Raw genomic sequence first — 21,612 nt, 5'->3', positions numbered from 1 at the left:
AAGAATAATAAGTACTATCTTCCCACATAAGCACATAAATTGTTTAATTTTATTCAATTACTATTTCCCCCCTTTCTGTTTTCATTTTAAGCATCTTTTGAGTCTTTTATCTGAAAAATTGAATTTTCTGTTCAGTTCTGGTCTGAATCAATTTTTCAGATCATTTGTGTTGCTTAATGGGTACCTTAAATTTCTTCTATCTTTTCAGCTTTGTTATTGTGTTTGATGGAATTTTTGTGTTTCAGAGCCAATTTTTTCCCTTTTTTTAATACTGTATTTAGTTTTATTTTTTCTTCAGCTAACTTTTGTGATTCTTTCTCCAGTTGATTAATTTTGCTTTTTGATGAGTTTCAATTCTTTTCCAATAGTTCATTTTTAATTTTGGTGAGCTACTTATTTTTCCAGGTCATATTTACTTTTAAAGAAGTTAATTTCTACAGTCAGTTTTTCACAATTTTGCTGAATCATTCTCATTCCTTTTCTCTAAATTTCAATTTCCTCTCTTTTTTTGATTTTTGATTTATATTAGAGGACAATTAAGAAGCCCTTGAGGTTTCACATGTAGGCAATTTGTCACTACTTTCCTCTTCTGTGATGGCATTTTTATTGTGCCTATCAGAATATTAGCTTTTTATGGTTAGTAATCTTTTGGGGTTTTTGCTCATTTTGATAGTTGAATTCTACTCCAGGGTACAAGGGACTATCGTTCCAAACTTTTGTACTAGAGCCAGGATCTGGTACCTGATCCGTCTTTTGCCAATGTGTTGCCTATGCAGCCCAGGTGTTGCCTTTGCAGCCCAGATATTGCCTATGTAAAGGTTCTTAAAACATTTATTTATTTATTTATTTATTTATTTATTTATTTATTTATTTTTCTCTATATGCACATGTATATTTTTTAGGTTACTAAATTGTTTTCCACCCTCCCTTCCCCCCTCCATCCCATCAATGATGAACAGTCACTTTAGCATTGTACATAAATATTTTGGATAAACATGTTTACATATTAGTCATTTTTGGTATGAGGAATTAGGTTTAAGGGAATAAGAGATAACTTTTATAAAGAGATAATTTTATAAAATATTTATCACATTCTGAAAGAATGGTTTTTCCATTTCTTTCTCTTTTTTTGTTTTTCTTCCTCTGGATGGGGAATAACATTGTTCATAGCCCATCTAATTGGGTTGTCCTAACTCTTTGAAATGCTGACATGTGTTGCTTCCATTAAGGTTCATCATCTCACAATGTAGTTACTAACATGTTCATTGCTCCATTGCTCTTTTGGTTCTCCTCCTTTGCTCAGCATCAGATCCTGTAAGTCATTCCATGCTTCTCTACAGTTTCATCATTGTCATTTCTTATAGAACATTAGTATTCCATAGTATTCATGTTCCATAACTTATTCAGCTATTCTTTTTTTTAGATTTTTTTTGCAAGGCAAATGGGGTTAAGTAGCTTGCCCAAGGCTACCCAGCTAGGTAATTATTAAGTGTCTGAGACCAGATTTGAACCCAGGTACTCCTGACTCCAGGGCCGGTGCTTTACTCACTGTACCACCCAGCAGCCCCTTTATTTAGCTATTCTCCAATTGATGGGTATCCCCGCAATTTCCAATTCTCTGTCACTACAAAAAGAGTTCTATGAATATTTTTTCCTCCTTCATACTAAGGCTTTGCCTTGGCAGCTGTTTCTTCCCAACCCAGTCCCCTCTGTTGTACCCACATTGCCAGGGCTCAGATTTTGCCTTCAGATCTGGACTTGGAACCCTCACTACTGCCTTGCTGCCAAGCTGGCTTGATGAGCTGGGATCTGAGCTGCACTGTGCTGAAAAGTATTGAAGGGAATGGTGAGCACTGAGTAAATCTTATTCTCAACAGATTTGGCTCAGAGATAGAAATATATTTAAACAAATAGAATAAAGGGAGAAAAGGTTAGAGGGATGGATATAAGGGAGGGCAGAATGAGAAATGCATCAGATAGAAACAACATTGATGAAGAGAGATAAAGGGAAAGAAAAGAGAAAAAATACAAAGAGAGGGGAGATAAGATGGAGCTAAATATAGAATTAGTAAATTTAATTGTGAATGTGAATAGGATGAGGTCTCTCAAAAACAAAAGTAGAGGGGCAATTAGTGCAATGTATAGTCAGCCTTGGAGTCAGGAATCAAGAGGGTTGAGTTCATATCCAGCAACAGACACTAAATACTAAGTTGTGTGACCATGGAAAAGTCACATAAGCCCATCGCCTTGCAAAAATAAAAAAAATATAAAACAAAAACAAAACAAAGCAGAAGCAGCTTACAAAATGATTAAAAAGTAGAATCCTACAATGTGTTGTTTACGAGAAACACCTTTGTTGTAGAGAAATATACACAGGAAAAAGGTAAAAGGCTAGAGTAGAATAAATTATGCTTCAGTTGAAATTTTAAAAAAGAGATCTGGGGTAGCAATCCTGATCTCAGAAAAAGTACAAGTAAAAACTGATCTAATTAAAATGGATGAAGGAGAAAAAAAGAAATTGCAAAGCTAAGATTAGCTAATAAATATCTTGGTGTTTTTATGGAAAATAGTACTAATAATATAATTACCATCAATTGGAATGATTGAATAAGATATGGTATTTAAATGTTATGGAGTAATATTATTATGTAAGAAATCATGAATGACCTAACTTCAGAAAAGTCTGGAAAGACTTCAATGAACTGATGCTGAATAGAGTGAGTGGAACCAAGACAACATTGCACAATTAATATCTACACTTTGAGATAATCAGCTATGGTGGACAAAACTCCTCCCAGAATTTCAGAGATCAAGGACAACGCTGAGAAGTCTGTTTAGGAAAATGCATGTCAGATCTAGAGAAAAAAACCTGAGAATTGTGAATGCAGAACAATGCATGCTATGTTCAGTTTTTAAAATTTCCTTTATACTTTTTTTCTCATGATTTCTAATTCTTCTTTTTCAAAAAATTAATATAAAAATATGTCAAAATGATAGTACATATAGCAACATATATCAAATTGTTTGCTACCATGGGGAGGCAAGAGGGAAGGGAGGTTGGTAGAAAAATATAGAACTCAACAGCTTTCAACATTCTTCCATATAATTGGACAATAAATAGATGAATGAATGAATGAACAAATAAGCAAATAAATAAAGGAATGAATGAATGAAAGAGGAATAAATCAATAAGCAAGCAAGTAGATAGATAGATAGATAGATGGATGGATGGATAGATGGATGGATGGACGGACAGATGCATAGACAGACAGACAGATAGATAGATATATAGATAGATGGAAATAGAAATAGAAGACCATGATATCAGGAAAGTCATACCATGATCTGCAAATGCTTTTGATTTAAACGAAGTGAGAGGAGACTTCTGGCCAAGATGGCAAAGAGAAGACAGGCACAGTTCTAAAGTCTCCTGATCTTTCCAATTCTACCATATGAAACAAACCTCTTAAAAGAAATCCGACCCACAAAACCCAGAAAGAAAAGCCAGGAGAAAGAACATCTACCTCAGGATTTGTCTCTGGCAGCAGCATTGGCCGAATTCGGTGGGTGAGTCTGGGCTCAGAGGGAGGATCAGCCCCAGATCAAGCACATTAACAGCTGAATTCGAGCCAGGAGTCTGAGGGCCTGAGAACCAGACCTGCTGGATCAGCAGTGGGGCTAGACAGCAGGAGCTTGTGTCAACTAGGGAGTAGAGGCACTGGTGTTGGTGCTGTCCCCCTGTAGCTTGCAGACAGGGATGGGGGAAGAGTTCCAGTGCAGGACAGCTGCAGACACCATCCCTGGGCTCCTCTGGTCTGAGGAACTCAGAGTCCCATTGCAGCTCAGATCTCTTCCCAGAACAAACAATTACAAAGTACTTCTGCCTCGGGCCCAAGTGTGTGAGCAGAAGAACCATCCCAGCTGACAATCTAGAGTGAATGACCTCAGGAGGGGAAACCTGAAAATTATAGGACTTCCTGAAAACATTGAAGAGAAAAAAAAAAACCTGGACTTAATATTACAGGATCTAGTGATGGAAAAGTGCCCTGATATCATGGAATCAGAGGGCAAAGTACTTACTGAAAGGATACATAGATACCCTCCAGAAAAAATATCCTAAAATCAAAACACCAAGGAATGTTGTGGCCAAATTCCAGAACTATCAGATAAAAGAGAGAATTCTACAAGCAGCCAGAAAGAAACAATTTAAATAACAAGGAGCCATAGTAAGGATCATACAGGACATGGTTGCATCAACATTAAGGGAACAAAGGGACTGGAATAAGATATTTCAAAGAACAAGGGAGCTTGGAATGCAGCCAAGGATCTACTTTCCTGCAAAGCTCAGCCTTCGCTTCCAGGGAAAATGATGGACATTTAACAAAATGGAAGAATTCCAAAAATTCCTCATGAAAAGACCAGAGCTAAGTAGAAAATTTCAACATCAAACAGGAGGTTCAAAGGACACATGAAAAGGTAAAAAAAAAAATAAATAAAGGGGGGGGCGGTAAAAGGGAAAAAAACCTGCAATTCAGTAAGTTGAAACTGGCTATATCCCAGCATGGGAATAAAGATTCCCATAAATCTTGAGAATTGTAACTTTAACAGAGAGAATATACGTAATCAGAAATGATGGATGTTCATGATCTATCCATGAGACTACTATCTAAAGATATGTAACTGGTTTTAACCCCATTTGGGAGAAAGACTCTAATAACTCTCAAGAATTGTAACTCTATTAGATACAATATACTGAACTAGAAGTGACAGACAATCAGAATTTTCTATGACTTAGAAAGAGGGATCTAAAAATCACTACCTCCTTTAAAAACAGGGACAGGAAAGAGACAGGAAGAGGGAGGGGATTGAATGGGGTAAATCTCATTACACTAAGATGTACAAAATACCTAAGTTAATAGAGGTGAAGAAGGGAGCAGATGAGAAACACATGAATTGTCTTCTCATCAGACTTGGCTTAAAGTCAACCTACACATGCTCAGTTAATTTATAAATCATCTAACCTTTCAAGTATTGAAAGGGGAAAAAAGAGATGGGGGAACAGAGAAAGGGAATGGGAATGGGGGAACAAAGGGGAAATAACAAAAGGAAGTGATAGGAAAAAGGAAAAAGGAAAAGGGAAAGAAAGGGGAGGGGTGATATAGGAGGGCAAACATACTGAAGGGGGTGGTATTCAGAAACAAAATATTGGGGAATATGGATAAGGAGGGGAAGGGGGAAAATACAAACACAGGGAAGATAACATGGAGAGCAATAAAGAATTAGTAATAATAATTTTGAATGTGAATGAGATGAACTCTCCCTTAAAACGTAAGCAAATAGCAGAGTGGATTAAAAACCAGAATCCTACAATATGCTGCTTATAAGAAACTCATTTGAAGCAGAGAGATACATATAGAGTATAGGTAAAAGTTTGGAGCAAAATATATTTTGCTTCAGCTAAAGTAAAAAAAGCAGGGGTAGCAAACCTTATCTCAGACAAAGCAGCAGCGAAAATAGATGCATTAAAAGAGATGAGGAAGAAAACTTTATCCTACTAAAAGGTACAATAGACATTAAAGTGGGACAGCACCCAAATTCTTAGAGGAGAAGCTGAAAGAACTACAGGAAGACATAGACAGGAAAACTCTACTAGTGAGAGACATCAACTTCACACTCTCAGATCTAGATAAATCGAATCATAAAATAAACAAGAAAGAAGTTAAGGAAGTAAATACTTTGTTAGAAAAATTAGATGTGGTAAACTTAAGGAGGAAAGTGAACAGAGATAGCAAAGAATATACCTTTTTCTCTGGAATATATGGAACTTAGAAAAAAATTGACTATGTATTAGGACATAAAAACCTAATGGTCAACTGCAGAAAGGCAGAAATAGTGAATACATCTTTCTCAGATCGCAATGTAATAAAAGTCATATGCAATATTGGGCCAAGGAGATATACACCCAGAACAAACTGGAAACTGAATAACCTCATTTATAAAAATGAGTGGAGCAAAAAAAACAAATAATGGAAAGAATTAAACATTTTATCCTAGATAATGATATTAATGAAATAACATACCAGAACCTATGAGATTCATTCAAAGCGACTCTCAGAGGATATATTATAGATCTAAATGCTTACATGAATAAAATGGAGAAAGAGCAAATCAATGAACTAAACATGCAACTAAAGAAGTTAGAGAAAGAACAAATCAAAAATCCCCAATTAAATACCAAATTAGAAATTCTAAAAATTAAAGGAGAAATTAATAAAATAGAAAGCAAAAAACTATTGAATTATTAAATAAAACCAAAAGTTGGTATTATGAAAGAAATCAATAAAATTAATATATCTCTAGTTAATTTGATTAAAAGAAAGAAGAAAACCAAATTGCTAGTATCGTAAATGAAAAAGGTGAACTCACCACCAATGAGGCAGAAATTAAAGTAATAATTCAAAATTATTTAGCCCAACTCTATGCTAATAGATTTGATAATCTAAGTGAAATGGTTGAATATTTACAAAAATATAAGCTGCCCAGGTTAAATAAAGAAGAGATTAAATACCTAAACAACCTTATCTCAGAAAAAATTTCGACAAATCATCATTGAACTCCCTAAGAAAAAAATTTCCAGGGTCTGATGGATAGACAAGTGAATTCTACCAAACATTTAAGGAACAATTGGTTCCAATTCTATATAAACTCTTTGGAAAAATAGGGAAAGGTGGAGCTCTGCCTACAATTTTCTATGAAACCAATATGGTGCTGTTACCTAAACCAGGAAGAGTTAAAACAGAGAATGAAAATTATAGACCTACCTCCCTGATGAATGTAGATGCAAAAATCTTAAATAAAATCTTAGCAAAATGATTACAACAAGTTATCACTAGGATAATACATTATGATCAAGCAGGATTTATTCGAGGAATGGAGGGATGGTTCAATATTAGGAAAACTGATAGTATATTCAATGATATCAACAACAAACCTATTAGATAACATATGATCATATCAATAGATGCTGAAAAAGCTGTTAACAAAATACAACATCTATTCTTATTATAAAGACTAGAGAATATAGGAATAAATGGACTGTTCCTTATAATTAGCAGTATCTATCTCAAACCATCAACAAGCATTATATTCAATGGGGAGAGGCTAGAGGCTTTCTGAATAAGATCACGAGTGAAACAAGGGTGCCCGTTATCACCACTATGATTCAATATTGTATTAGAAATGTTAGCATCAGCAATTAGAGAAGAAAAAGAAATTGAAGGAATTAGAATTGGGAAGGAAGAGACAAAACTCTCACTCTTCCCAGATGACATGATGGTCTACCTAGAGAATCCCAAGAAAACATCCAAAAAATTATTGGAAACAATTATCAATTTTAGCATAGTTGCAGGTTATAAAATAAACCCTCATAAATCCTCAACTTTTCTATATATGTTTAACAAGATACAGCAGGAAGAGCTAGAAAGAGAAATAGGATTCAAAGTAATCTCAGACAATATAAAATACTTGGGAGTCTATTTGCCAAGACAGACTCAGAATCTTTTTGAAAATAATTATAAAACACCTCTCACACAAATTAAATCATATTTAAATAACTGGGCAAATATCAACTGCTCATGGATATGTAGAGCTAATATAATAAAAATGAGAATTCTACCAAAACTAAACTATCTGTTTAGTGCCCTACCAATCAAAATTCCAAAAAATTATTTTTATGAATTAGAAAAAATTATAAGTAAATTCATATGGAGAAATAAAAAGTCAAGAATTGCCAGGAACTTAATGAAAAAAAGTTCAAAAGAAGTTGGCTTAGGCCTGCCTAATCTAAAATTATATTATAAAGCATCAGTCACCAAAACTATTTGGTATTGGCTAAGAAGTAGAGTGGTGGACCAGTGGAATAGACTAGGTGTAAAAGCAGGAGAGGAGAATAGTAATTCTCTGTTTGATAAACCCAAAGAGTCCAGCCATTGGGATAAAAACTCCCTCTTTGATAAAAACTGCTGGGATAATTGGAAGTTAGTATGGAAGAAACTTAGATTAGACCCACACCTAACACCCTTTACCAAGATAAAATCCAAATGGTTGCAGGACCTAGACATAAAAAACAATACTCTAAGCAAATTAGAAGATCAAGGACTAGTTTACCTGTCAGATCTATGGAAAGGGGAGCAGTTTATGACTAAGGAAGAGTTGGAGAACATCAACAAAAATCATTTAGATGATTTTGATTACATTAAATTAAAAAGCATTTGCACACATAAAACCACTCTAAGATCAAAAGAAATGTAATAAATTGGGAAACAATCTTTACAACTAATGATCCTGAGAAAGGACTCATTTCTAAAATATAGAGAAAACTGAGTCACATTTTTAAAACAAAAAGCCATTCCCCAATTGACAAATGGTCAAAGGATATGCAAAGGCAATTTACAGAGGAGGAGATCAAAGCAATCCATAGCCATATGAAAAAATGCTCTAAATCATTAATTATTAGAGAAATGCAAATTAAAGCTTCTCTGAGGTAGCACCTCACACATATCAGATTGGCCAATATGACCAGAAAGGATAATGGTCATTGTTGGTAGGTTGTGGGAAATCTGGGACACTATTGCAGTGTTAGTTGAGCTGTGCACTCATCCAAACTTTCTGGAGAGCTACTTGGAACTACACCCAAAGGGCAACAAAAATGTGCATACCCTTTGACCCAGCAATACCACTACTGGCTCTATATCCTGAAGAGATGAGCAAAAAGGGTAAAAACATTACTTGTACAAAAATTTTTATAGCACCCCTGTTTGTGGTGGCAAAGAATTGGAAATCAAGTAAATTTCCTTCAATTGGGGAGTGGCTTAGCAAACTGTGGTATATGTACATCATGGAACACTATTGTTCTATTAGAAACTAGGAGGAACAGGATTTCAGGGAAGCCTGGTGGGATTTTCATGAACTGATGCTATGTGAGATAAGCAGAGCCAGAACAACACTGTATACCCTCACAGCAATGTGGGAGTGATGATCACCCCTGAATGATTAGCTCATTCCATCAGTGCAACAAGCTGGAATAATTTTGGCTTGTTTGCAAAGGGGAGTGCCATCTGAATCTAGATAGGGAGCTGTGGAGTTTGAACAAAGTTCAAGGACTATTCTCTTTAATTTAGGAAAAAACAGATATATTATTGGCTGATCTTGTTACCTCTTAGGTTTCTTGTCTTTTTTTTAAGGATATGATTTCTCTCTCATCACACCCAATTTGGATCAAAGTACAACATGGAAACAAAGTAAAGACTGACAGATTGCTTTCCGTGGGGGGGGGGGGGTGCGGGGAAGTAAGATTGAGGGGAAAATTGTAAAACTAAAATAATATCTTTAATAAAAATTAATAAAAAACAAGAACAGATGGACAGTTTAAAAAATAAATAAATGAAGTGGGACGGAGGGGTGGCTTACTTTCTCTTCCGTTACCATCTGGGTGCAGTGGCCAGATATTTGTCAGGATGCTTATAGATGACCCTTGAGACAGAAAGACCTTGGCCTTTTTAAGCTCAGGGTTTTTAACAGATCTCAGTCTGACTGTGGTACTACCTATTCTGTGATTAAAACTAGAGAAGAAGCAAGGAAAACAAGAGGCAAATAATGACCCCTTTTACCTAATCCAAAAAAAAAAATCAAATTGGAAGAGAGACCCTTGGGATTTCTCAATAATTAAGACTGGTGGGCAGTTGGTAGGGTAGCTAGGTGGCGTAGTGGATAAAGCACCGTCCTTGGAGTCAGGAGTACTTGGGTTCAACTCAAGTCTCAGACAACATAGGTTTACTGGAACCCAAGCAGTCTATCCAGATGTAACAGCCAGTCCAATAGCCCTGTCCTACAATTATGGGAACCAAGGAAGCAAGCCCAGTAGAAACTTTCTATGTTGGCTTTTATGCTGAACTTAGTGAGACCAATACTATAGAGTAAATGAAGTAGGCTAGGAGTTTAGTACTGCCCAATCTTACCACAAAGACAAACATGGTAATTGGAGATTGACTGTGCTGACCCCTAATAAAAAGAAATTCCATTGTTTCAATGGCCACTGAGAATACCAACATCTAAAAGGGGATGATTCACAACTGTGGAAGTTATAGAATAACTAAGAAGGCACAAAGGTCCTGCATTTGGGAGTAGGTATGTCTGATATCTAGTTCTATTCTGTATTAAGAGCCACTCTCATCTTTTGATGGAATAGCTATAAATAGCTTTTCAGATCCCACCCTCTGGTAGTGAAATTGCAGGAAAAAATTGTCTTTGGGGATTGGGTTCTCAAGCTAACCCTGATCCTCAAATATACCTACATAACTAGCAAACTTATGGAAATATTAATAAATGTGTATTTAACTAATTCTGTTTTGCTATTTCTTGAGGTGAAACCCTAGAGGTTAACATTTTTCCCTTATCAGGAGAAATTGAATGAAACCATTGTAAAACTTCATTTTAGGGTTAAAAATACAACAAAAGGGATTTTAGGTTATACAAGAAGTTTTTTCCACAAGAATTGCCATAAAATCTATGGGTGGTTGTCATCATGTGAAATGGCTAACTAGAGAGAAGGGAGAAAGGTATGTTTATACATAAAAAGACATGGAAACCATTAAACCTCCTTGGTAATCATTTGCTTTCAAATCTGTCATCCTTGCATTGTTATCTTGCTTAAGAGAAGAGGGCTAGTTTTCCTTTCCTGATTTAATATTTAAGAAACGCCAAGATGTTATGTGGCTCTTTTAAATATAATTAGCCACATTTCCCTCTGTTCTAATTATCTGTATTCCTATGATTATGAGAACAATTGACAATAGGAGAGGAATTCCAAACTTTTAACCCATACATTGGCATAGTCTATAAAACGTAACAATTTTGACAATACATATTTAATCTAATCATTAGTCTTCAGAAGAAGTCTTCAGAGAATGCCAAGGGACTTCCCACCAAGATGGTGGAGAAAAGACAGCTAATGTGTTAAATGCCCCTCTTTCCTCTCAAAAATAACATGAAGGAAATCTCTTTTTTTTAATATAGATTTTGCAAGGCCATGGGGTTAAGTGGCTTGCCTAAGGCCACACAGCTAGATAATTATTAAGTGTCTGAGGCAGGATTTGAACTCAGGTACTCCTGACTCCATGGCCAGTGCTCTATCCACTGGGCAACCTAGCCACACATGAAGGTCATCTCTTAACAGAAATTGGATCAACAAAACCGAGAAAGAGAAGCTAGGAGAACACCTGCCAACAAGGCCTGTCTCAGGGGCAGTAGGTGAACTGGGAGACAAGAGCAGGTGGTCAACAAGGGGAGAGGATCTACGAGAAGGTGAGTTCCAGCACAGAGAGATTCAGAGCACTCTTGGAGAACAACCAACTGGCCTGGGGACCTGAGCTCCATACTTTTAGAGGAGCCCTTTGCCAAGAAAAACCAAAGAAGAAAAAAACCAACCCCTAAGGCTCGGGTGTGGGCAAACTACTCCTTGATCTTCTAGGTTGTTTATAATGATTTTATGTTTAAATGCTGTATCCATTTTGATCTTATCTTGGTGTAGGGTGTTAGGTGTTGGACAAATCCAAGTTTCTTCCATACTAAATTCACATTTTCACCATAGTTTTTTTATCAAAAAGAGAGTTTTTATCCCATTAGCTGGAATCTTTGGGTTTATCAAACAGCTGATGACTATAATCATTTTCTGCTATTGCACCTAGTTTATTCCACTCATCCACAAATCCATTTCTTAGCCAATGCAAGATATTTTTGCTGACTGATGCTGTACAATATAATTGTAGATTTCATAAGGCTAAGGCACATTCTTTTGCACTATTTTTCATTGAATTCCTGGAAATTCTTGACTTTTTATTTCTCCATATGAATTTACTTGCAACCTTTTCTAATTCAATAAAGGAATTTTTTGGAATTTTGATTGGCAGGGAACTAAACAAGTAGTTTAGTTTAGGTAGAATTGTCATTTTTATTATATTAGCTCAACATATCCATGAACAGTTGACATTTGCCCAGTTATTTAAATCTGATTTTATTTGTGTGAGAAGTATTTTGTAATTGTTTTCAAAAAATATCTGAGTCTCCCTTGGCAGGTAGACTTCCAGGCATTTTATATTGTCTGAGGTTACTTTGAATGAGATTTCTCTTTCTAGCCCATTCTGCTGTATCTTGCTAGTCATATATAGAAATGTTGAGGATTTGTGAGGGCTTATTTTCTTTCCTGTGACTTTGCTAAAGTTGCTAATAATTTCAAGTAGTATTTAGATATTTTTTTGAGATTCTCTATATATACCATCATGTCATCTGCAAAGAGTGAGAGTTTTGTCTCTTCCTTCCCAATTCTAATTCCTTCAATTACTTTTTCTTCTCTTATTACTAAAGCTAAAATTTCTAATACAATATTGAATAGTAGTGGTGATAGTGGGCATTCGTGTTTCACTCCTGATCTTATTGGGAATGCCTCTAGCATATCACCATTTCATATAATGCTTGTTGATGGTTTCAGATAGAAACTGCTTATTATTCTGAGGAAGAAACCATTTATTCCTATACTGTCTAGTGTTTTTAGTAGGAATGAGTGCTGTATTTTGTCAAAGCCTTTTTCAGCATATTGATCTATTGATATGATCATTTGATTTCTGATAGGTTTTTTATTGATATAATTAATCATACTAACAGTTTGCCTAATATTGAACTAATCCTGCATGCATGGGATAAATCCTACTTGATCATAATGTATTATTCTAGTGATAACTTGTAATCATTTTGTTAAGATTTTATTTATGATTTTTGCATCTATATTCATCAGGGATATACAGCTATCATTTTCTTTCTCTGTTTTAACTCTTGCTGGTTTAGATATCAGCACCATAATGGTGTCATAGGAAGAGTTAGGCAGTCTTCACCTATTTTTCCAAAGATTATATATAGAATTCTAAACAGTTGTTCCTTAAATATTTGATAGAATTCACTTGTGAATCCATCTGGCCCCGGAGATTTTTTTTCTTAAGAATTTCGATAATGGCTTGTTTAATTTCTTTTTCTGAGATAGGGTTGTTCAGGTTTTTTATTTCCTCTTCATTTAATCTGGGCAGCTTATATTTTTGTAAATATTCATCCATTTCACTTAGATTGTCAAATTTATTGGCCTAGAGTTGGGCAAAATTAATTCCAAATAATTATTTTATTTTTTCCTCATCGGTGGTGAGTTCACCTTTTTCATATATGATACTAGCAATTTGGATTTCTTCTTCTTTTCCTTAATCAAATTTACCAGATGTTTATCAGTTTTATTGTTTTTTTCATAAAACCAGCTCTTGGTTTTACTTAGTTCAATAGTTTTCTTTCTTTTGATTTTATTAATTTCTCCTTTAATTTTTAGAATTAGTAATTTGGTATTTAATTGGTTTTTAGTTTGTTCCTCCTCCAATTTTTTAGTTGCATATATAGCTCATTGATTTCCTCTTTCTCTAATTTATTCATGTAAGCATTTAAAGGCATAATATATCCTCTGACAGCCACCTTGAGTGTATCCCATAGGTTTTGGTATGTTGTTTCATTATTTTGATTATCTAGGATTAAATAATTAATTTTTCTATAATTTGATGTTTGATCCACTTATTCATTTCCTTTGGGGTTTTTTTTTGCAAGGCAAATGGTGTTAAGTGGCTTGTCCAAGGTCACACAGCTAGGTAATAATTAAGTGTCTGAGGCCGGATGTGAACTCAGTTTCTCCTGACTCCAGGGCCAGTGCTCTATCCACTGTTCCACCTAATCTCCCCCATTCATTCTTTAAAATTAAGTTATTGGGATTTCCAGCCAATATGGCAGAGAGAAGCCTGGTCCTGTGCTAATGTCTCTTGATCTTCTCTCATAAACAATATGAAACAAACCTCGTAGTGGAAGTCCTATGGACAAAACCCATAAAAAGAAGCTAACAAAAACAACATCTACCTCAAGGTCTGTCTTCGGGAATCAGGGATTTGGCAAGTGCAGACTGCTGACAGGCAGTGCAGGAGGTTCAAGAGGAAGACTAATCTAAGAACAGCCCTGGGGGCTTTCCCTGTCGGAAACATTACACTTCCTGAATCAGTTCCCTGTGAGATCCACTTTGTTGATTGAACCATTTCACTATGGCAACCAATTCAATGTGACAACCACTTCACTGTGGGAACCAATTTGGTTACAAGAAAAGCTGGAGAGTGGGTTCCAGCTTCCAGCACCCTTACTGTCTGGGAAAAGATATTACATCCAGTGAGCAAAGCCTCCAGCAACCCCAACTGACCAGCTGGAGATATTGTACTCAGTGAGTTAAGCCTGTAAGGATCTCAATACCAAACCTCTGTGAACCAGTCTCTCCCCCAATGCAAGATCCTATGACAAAGAAGAAAGGCCAGTGAAAGGGGAGCCCATAGAAAAATTCCTAGAAGGAAAAAAGACTTTAATTCAGATAGACATAGAACGCAAGACGAGAATATGATTTGGTCTCCAACACAGAAAGATTTCCTTGAAGAAATCATAAAGGAGTTTAAAAATCAATTGGAAAATTTGGGAAAAGAAACCCAAAAGAAAATTAATACCTTGCAACAAGATATCAAATCCTTGGAAAATACATTTAGACGAATGAAAACAGAAAATATTTATCTCAAAATCTCAAATGTTCTAAGGGAAAACTCTTACAAAAATAGAATTGACCAATTGGAAAAGGCATTGCAAAAGGTTAGTGAAGAAAATTCTTCCCTAAAAATAAGAATGGAGTCTATGGAATGAAATGACTTCATAAGACAACAAGTATTTCTTAAACAAAATCAAGGAATTGAAAAAATAGAAGAAAATGTTAAATACCTCATCAGCAAAACCACTGACTTTGAGAATAGATCGAAGAAAGATAATCTAAATATCACTGGTCGTACTGAAAACATTGAAGAGAAAAAAAAGTTGGTCTTAATATTACAGGATTAAGTGAAGGAAAACTGCCCTGATATCATGGAACCAGAGAGCAAAATAATTATTGAAAAAAGACATAGATCCCCTCTAGAAAGGGATCCCAAAATGAAAACACCATGGAAAATTGTAGCCAAATTCTAGAAGTGTCAGATAAAGGAGAAAAATCCTGCAAGCAGCCAGAAAGAAACAATTTAAATACTAAGGAACCACAGTAAAGATTACACAGGATCTGGCTGCATCAACATTAAGGAACTGAAGGGCCTGGAATGAGATATTCTGAAAAGCAAGGGACCTTGGAATGCAGCCAAGAATTTGGTATCCAAAAAACGGAGCCTTTTCTTCCAGGGGAAAAGATGGATATTTAATGAAAAAGGAGACTTCCAACATTTCCTGAAGAAAAGAACAGAGCTTAATAGAAAAATTGGACTTCGACTTCCTGCCAAGATGGCGGAGAAAAGACAGGCACAATTCTAAAGTCCACTGATCTTTCCCCATCTATCCTATGAAATAAAACTCTTAACAGAAATCAGAACCACAAAACCCATAAAGAAAAGCCAGGAGAAGAACACTTACCTCAGGATTTCTCTCCTGCAACAGAATTGAATGAATTGGGTAGGTGAGTCTGGACTGAGAGGGCAGATAAGCCACTGATCAGCTAGATCTTCAGATGAATTGGAGTCAGGAGTCTGAGGACCTGAGAGCCGGACCTGCTGGATCAGAGGTGGGGTTAGACAGCAGGGGCTTGAGTAACTAGGGAGCAGAGTTACTGGTGAGGGTGCTGTCCCTCTGGAGCTTGCCAACAGGGCTGGGAGAGAGTTCCAGTGTAGGAAGGCTGTGGACATGATCACTGGGCTTCTCTGGTCTGAGGAACACTGAGTCCACACCTCCATTACAGCTGAGGCCTCTTCCCAGAACAAACAATTGCTGACTACTTCTGCCTGAGGCACAGATGTGTGAGCAGAAGAACCAGCCCAGCTAACAATACAGAGAGGAATGACCTCAGGCCAGGGTAAAGAGCACTATTGATTGGAGGCAAAAGAATTCAATAGCTCCAACTCCTCCCTTCAAGCAAAGGGAGAAGGCCTCAATCAAGGTCACAGGCACTACAAAGAAAGCAACAAGCACCTGCTAATGGCCAGCCAGAGAAATTGCATTCAGTGAGTAAAGTCTTTAGTGATCCCAAGCCCCTTTGAACTAGCCCCCTTCAAAACTCAAGGTCTAAGCAAAATGAAGAACTGTCAGCGGAAAGGTGGATCCATAGAAAAATTCTTGGAAGGGAAAGACCCTGACTCAGAAAGACCTAGAACCTCTGAGGAGAACACGAGCTGGTCTTCAGCACAGAAAGTCTGCCTTGAAGAAATAAGGAAGGAGCTTAAAAATCAACTGGAAAATTTGGGAGAGACAATTAATAATGTGCAACAAGAAAACAAATCCTTAGAAAATACAACTGGAAAAATACAAAAGGAGAATAAGTATCTCAGATGAATTGGACAATTACAAAATAAGAATAAATCTCTCACAGCATCAGTTTGACAAATACAAAATGGGAGTAAATCACTCACATCATCAACTGGAAAAATACAAAATGAGAATAATTTTCTCAGATCCTCAGTTGGGCAAATACAAAAAGAAAACAATTCTCTCAAAACCTCAATTGGTCAAATGGAAAGCTGTTGCAAAAGTAGAATTGACCAATTGGAAAAGGAGTTGCAAAAGGTTAATGAAGAAATCTCCTCCATAAAAAATGAATGGAGTCGGCAGAAACTAATGACTCCATGAGACATCAAGAACCATTTACACAAAACCAAATTATAGAAAAAAATATGAGAAAATGTAAAATACTTCATCAACAAAACCACTGACCTTGAGAATAGATTAAGGAGGGGCAACCTGAGAATTATTGGACTTCCTTGAAATCATAGAAGAGAAAAAAAGAATGGACTTAATATTACAGGATCTAGTGATGGAAAACTGCCATGATATCATGGAACCAGAGGGCACAGTAGTTATTGGAAGAATACATTGGTCCCCTCCAGAAAACGATCCCAAAAATGAAAACACCAGGGAATGTTGTGGCCAAATTCCAGAACTAGAAGATAAAAGAGAAAATCTTGCAAGCAGCCAGAAAGAAACAATTAAATATCAAGGAGCTACAGTAAAGATCACGCAGGACCTGGCTGCATAAACATTAATGGATTGAAGGGCCTGGAATGAGATATTTCAAAAAGCAAGGGAGATTAGAATGGAGCCAAGAATCTACTATCCTGCAAAGTTGAGCCTTCTCTTCCAGGGAAAAAGCTGTATAGTTAACGAAATGGAAAAATTCCAAAAATTCCTCTGAAAAGTCCAGAGCTAAACAGAAAATTTGGACATCGAATAGGAGTTTCAATAGAAACACAAAAAGGTTAAAAAAGGGGGTGGAGTAAAAGGGAAAAAACCCTGCTATCCAATAAGTTGAAACTGGCTATATCCCAGCATGGGGAAAAAGATTCTCATAAATCTTGAGATTTTAACTCTAACAAAAAGAATATACCTAGCCAGACATAATGGACATTCATGATCTATCCATGAGACTATTATATAATGTGATATAACTGGCTTTAACCCCACTTGGGAGAAATACTCTGATAAATCTCAAGAATTTTAACTCTGTTAGATAGAATATACTTAACTAGAAGTGAGAGATATTCAGAATTTTCTATTACTCAGCGAGAATGATCTAAAAAAACACTATCTCCTTAAAAAGGGGGACAGTAAAGAGACAAGAGGAAGGAGGGGATTGATTGGGGTAAATCTCATTACACTAAGAGGTAGAAAATACCTATGGTAATAGAGGAGAAGAATGGAGCAGATGAGAAACACATGAATCTTCTTCTCATCACATTTGGCTTAAAGTCAACCTACACATACTCAGGGAGGGGGCAGATAAAGGGAAGGGGAGTGGGGAAAAAGGGGAACTAGCAAAAGGAAGGGGAAAAACAGAAAAGGGAAAAGGGGAAAGAAAGGGGAGGGGCTGATATGGGAGGGCAAGCACGCTGAAGGGGGTGGTATTCAGAAACAAAAAAACTGAGGATTATGGATAAATGGGGGAAAGGGGAAAATGCAAACAGAGGGGAGATAGCATGGACAGCAACAAAGAATTAGTAATCATAACTTTGAATGTGAATGGGATGAACTCTCCCTTAAAACATAAGCAAATAAAAGAGTGAATTTAAAACCCGAATCCTACAATATGCTGCTTACAAGAAACTCATTTGAAGCAAAGAGATACATACAAAGAAAAAGTAAAAGTTTGGAGCCAAATATATTTTGCTTCAGCTGAAGTAAAAAAAAATAAAAAAGGGGTAGCAATCCGTATCTCAGACAAAGCAGCAGCAAAAATAGATAGCATTAAAAGAAATAAGGAAGGAAACTTTATGCTCCTAAAAGGTACCATAGATAATAAACTTATTTCAATCCTGAATATATATGCACCCAGTGAGATAGCATCCAAATTCTTAGTGGAGAAGCTGAAAGAACTACAGGAAGAGAGAGACATCAAAACTCTACTATTGGGAGACATCAACTTTGCACTCTCAGATCTAGATAAATCCAGTCATAAAATAAACAAGAAAGAAGTTAAAGAGGTAACTACATTGTTAGAAAAATTAGATATGGTAGAGTTATGGAGGAAACTGAATGGGAATAGAAAGGAATGTACCTTTTTTCTGCAGTATATGGAACTTATACAAAAATTGACCTTGTACTAGTAAATAAAAACTGAATGATCAACTGCAGAAAGGCAGAAATAGTGAATACATCTTTCTCAGATCACAAGGCAATAAAAGTCACGTGCTATATTGGGCCAAACAAATATAGACCCAGAACAAATTGGAAACTGAATAACCTCATTTTAAAAAATAAGTGGACCAAAAAACAAATTATAGAAAGAATAAACCATTTTATCCTAAATAATGATAATAATGCAACAACATACCAAAACCTATGGAATTAATTCAAAGTGACTCTCAGGGGATATATTATAACTTTAAATGTTTACATGAATAAATTGGAGAAAGAAGAAATCAATGAACTAAACATGAAACTAAAAAATTAGAAAAAGAAAAATCAAAAATCCCCTATTTAATACCAAATGAGAAATTCTAAAAATTAAAGGAGAAATTAATGAAATAGAAAGCAAAAAAAGCTATTGAATTAATAAATAAAAACAAAGGTTGCTATTATGAAAAAACCAATAATATTGATAAACCTCTGGGCAATTTGATTGAAAAAAAGAAGGCAGAAAACCCAATTTCTAGTATCATAAATGAAAAAGGTGAGCTCTCCACCATTGAGGAGGCAATTAAAGTAATAATTCAAAATTATTATGCCGAACTCTATGCCAATAAATTTGATAATCTAAGAGAAATGGATGAATATTTATAAAAACATAAGTTGCCTAGGTTAAATGAAGAAGAGATTAAATACCTAACAACCATATCTCAGAAAAAGAAATTCAACAAGCCATCACTGAACTCCCTAAGAAAAAAATCTCCAGGGCCTGATGGAATCACAATCAAATTCTACCAAACATTTAAGGAACAATTGGTTCCAATTATATATAAACTCTTTGGAAAAATAGGGAAAGACAGAACTCTGCCTAACTTTTGTAGATGCAAAAATCCTAAATAAAATCTTAGCAAAATGATTACAACAAGTTACCACTAGGATAATTCATTATGATCAAGCAGGATTTATTCCAGGAATGCAGGGTTGGTTCAACATTAGGAAAACTGTTAGTATACTCAATTATATCAACAACAAACCTATCAGAAATTATATGCTCATATCAATAGATGCTGAAATAGCTGTTAACAAAATACAACATCCATTCATAATAAAACACTGGAGAGTGTCAGAATAAATGGACTGTTCCTTCGAATAGTTAACAGTATCTATCTGAAACCATCAACAAGCATTATATTCAATGGGGAGAGGCTAGAGGCATTCCCAATAAGATCAGGGATGAAACAAGGGTGACCATTATCACCACTATGATTCAATATTGTATTAGAAATTTTTGCTTCAGCAATTAGAGAAGAAAAAGTAATTGAAGGAATTAGAATTGGGAAGGAAGAGACAAAACTCTCACTCTCTGCAGATGACATGGTGGTCTACCTAGAGAATCCCAAGAAATCATCCAAAAAACTACTAGAAACAATTAGCAATTTTAGCAAAATTGCAGGTTATAAAATGAACCCTCATGAATCCTCAACTTTCCTATGTATGTCTAGCAAGATACAGCAGGAAGAGCTAGAAAGAGAAATCCCATTCAAAGTAACCTCAGACAATATAAAACACTTGGGAGTCTATTTGCCGAGTAAGACTCAGAATCTTTTTGAAAATAATTATAAAACACTTCTCACACAAATTAAATCAGAATTAAATAGCTGGGCCAATATCAACTGCTTATGGATAGGTAGAGCTAATATAATAAAAATGACAATCCTACCAAAACTATACTATCTGTTTAATGATCTACCAATCAAAATTCCAAAAAATTGCTTTAATGAGTTAGGAAAAAATTGTAAATATATTCATATGGAGAAATAAAATGTCAAGAATTTCCATAAGCTTAATGAAAAAATGTGCAAAAGAAGGTGGCTTAGCCCTACCTGATCTAAAATTATATAATAAAGCATCAGTCATCAAAACTGTTTGATATTGGCTAAGAAATAGAGTGGTGGATCAGTGGAATATGTGTAAAAGTAGGAAAAAATTATAATGAACTGCTGTTTGATAAACCAAAAGGATCCAGGCATTGGGATAAAAACTCCCTCTTTGATTAAAATCTTCAACACCCTTTTAAACCAAAAGGATCCAGGCATTGGGATAAAAACTCCCTCTTTGATTAAAATCTTCTTGGATAATTGGAAATTAGTATGGAATAAACATAGATTATACCCACACCTAACACCCTTTACCAAGATAAGACACAAATGGATACAGGACTTAGACATAAAAAACAATACTATAAGCAAATTAGAAGATCAAAGACTAGTTTACCTGTCAGATCTATGGAAAGTGGAGCAGTTTTTGACAAAGGCAGCGTTGGAGAACATCACCAAATTCCAATTAGATGATTTCGATTACATTAAATAAACAGTGTTTGTACAGAAATAAACACTGATACCAAGTTCAAAAGAAATGTAGTAAATTGGGAAACAATATTTACAACTCTAATGATTCCGACAAAGGACTCATTTCTAAATTATGCAGACAACTGAGTCATATTTTTAAAACAAAAAGCCATTCCCCAATTGAAAAATGGTCGAAGGATATGCAAAGGCAATTTATAGATGAGGAGATCAAAGCAATCCAAAGCCATAAGAAAAATTTCTCTAAATCATTAATTATTAGAGAAATGCAAATAAAGGATAATGATCATTGTTGGAATGGTTGTGGGTAAATTTGGGACACTATTACACTGTTGGTGGAGCGGTGAACTCATCCAACCTTTCTGGAGAGCTATTTGGAACTACACCCAAAGGGCAACAAAAATGTGCATACCCTTTGACCCAGCAATACCACTACTGGGTATATATCCTGAAGAGATTATGAAAAAGTGTAAAAACATCACTTTACAAA

This window comes from Macrotis lagotis, chromosome X, assembly GCF_037893015.1.
Source record: "Macrotis lagotis isolate mMagLag1 chromosome X, bilby.v1.9.chrom.fasta, whole genome shotgun sequence".
Taxonomy (NCBI): domain Eukaryota; kingdom Metazoa; phylum Chordata; class Mammalia; order Peramelemorphia; family Peramelidae; genus Macrotis; species Macrotis lagotis.
The sequence above is the reverse complement of the archived record's forward strand: the minus strand, read 5'-3'. Positions refer to the sequence as shown.